Genomic DNA, 302 nt, shown 5'->3' with positions numbered 1-302 from the left:
GTTTGAGACAATAAAATATAGATAATATATTTTATTTTTTTAGAAAAATGTTATTTGTAGGTTAAAAAATAGGTAATTATTTATATACTAATTCTTTCACGATATCTGTATAATTTGTTACTAGATTTCGCCTCTTACTGCGTTTATGCTTTTATTTCATGTTTTCGTTCAATTTTGAATTTGTCTCATTCTAAACAATATTAATTAATATTACGTAATAATTAAACGTGAGTCAACAATGTTTTGACTTTTGAGGATAATATATAAAATATAATATAAGAATTTTTTCTTTGCAAGGATTT

At 21.2% G+C, this 302-nt stretch overlaps 1 protein-coding gene across 1 annotated transcript in view; it reads left to right on the top strand.

The window, feature by feature from the left end:
* The window catches only part of LOC107617456 (non-specific phospholipase C3), a 4,451-nt gene that overhangs the window by 1,131 nt on the left and 3,018 nt on the right, over window positions 1-302 (top strand). The window lies entirely within an intron of this gene.

Source organism: Arachis ipaensis, chromosome B09 (genome assembly GCF_000816755.2).
Source record: "Arachis ipaensis cultivar K30076 chromosome B09, Araip1.1, whole genome shotgun sequence".
Classification (NCBI taxonomy): Eukaryota; Viridiplantae; Streptophyta; class Magnoliopsida; order Fabales; family Fabaceae; genus Arachis; species Arachis ipaensis.
The sequence above is the reverse complement of the archived record's forward strand: the minus strand, read 5'-3'. Positions and strand labels throughout refer to the sequence as shown.